The sequence below is a fragment of the Antrostomus carolinensis genome, unplaced genomic scaffold, assembly GCF_000700745.2.
Source record: "Antrostomus carolinensis isolate BGI_N321 unplaced genomic scaffold, ASM70074v2 scaffold36620, whole genome shotgun sequence".
Taxonomy (NCBI): Eukaryota; Metazoa; Chordata; class Aves; order Caprimulgiformes; family Caprimulgidae; genus Antrostomus; species Antrostomus carolinensis.
The window spans coordinates 3,333-3,651 of record NW_010287037.1 but is presented as its reverse complement, the minus strand read 5'-3'; positions in this window follow the sequence as shown (position 1 = coordinate 3,651).

Genomic DNA, 319 nt, shown 5'->3' with positions numbered 1-319 from the left:
CACCCGCATGGCAGCCGCTGCGCCCAGGACAGCCCAATAAACCCTGCTTTGGTTATTTTATTTAGTTTTTCCCCCTCCCTCCCATTTTCCTTTGGCCGAGTCCAGACCTGCTTTGATCCCGGTTTTGTTCTGGTTCTTTGCTCTCCTGGCCTGGAGCCCATGGCCCGGTGCCCACCCCCTCCCTGTCAGCAGCTCCCTCTCCCTTTGGTTTCTTTTGCAGCTGTTGGTTCCACCACTCAAACCACCTCTGTTACCCAACTGGTGCTCACTGGACAATCTCCAGTCCTTGAACCCACTTCCTGGGGCCTCACAGCTTGGC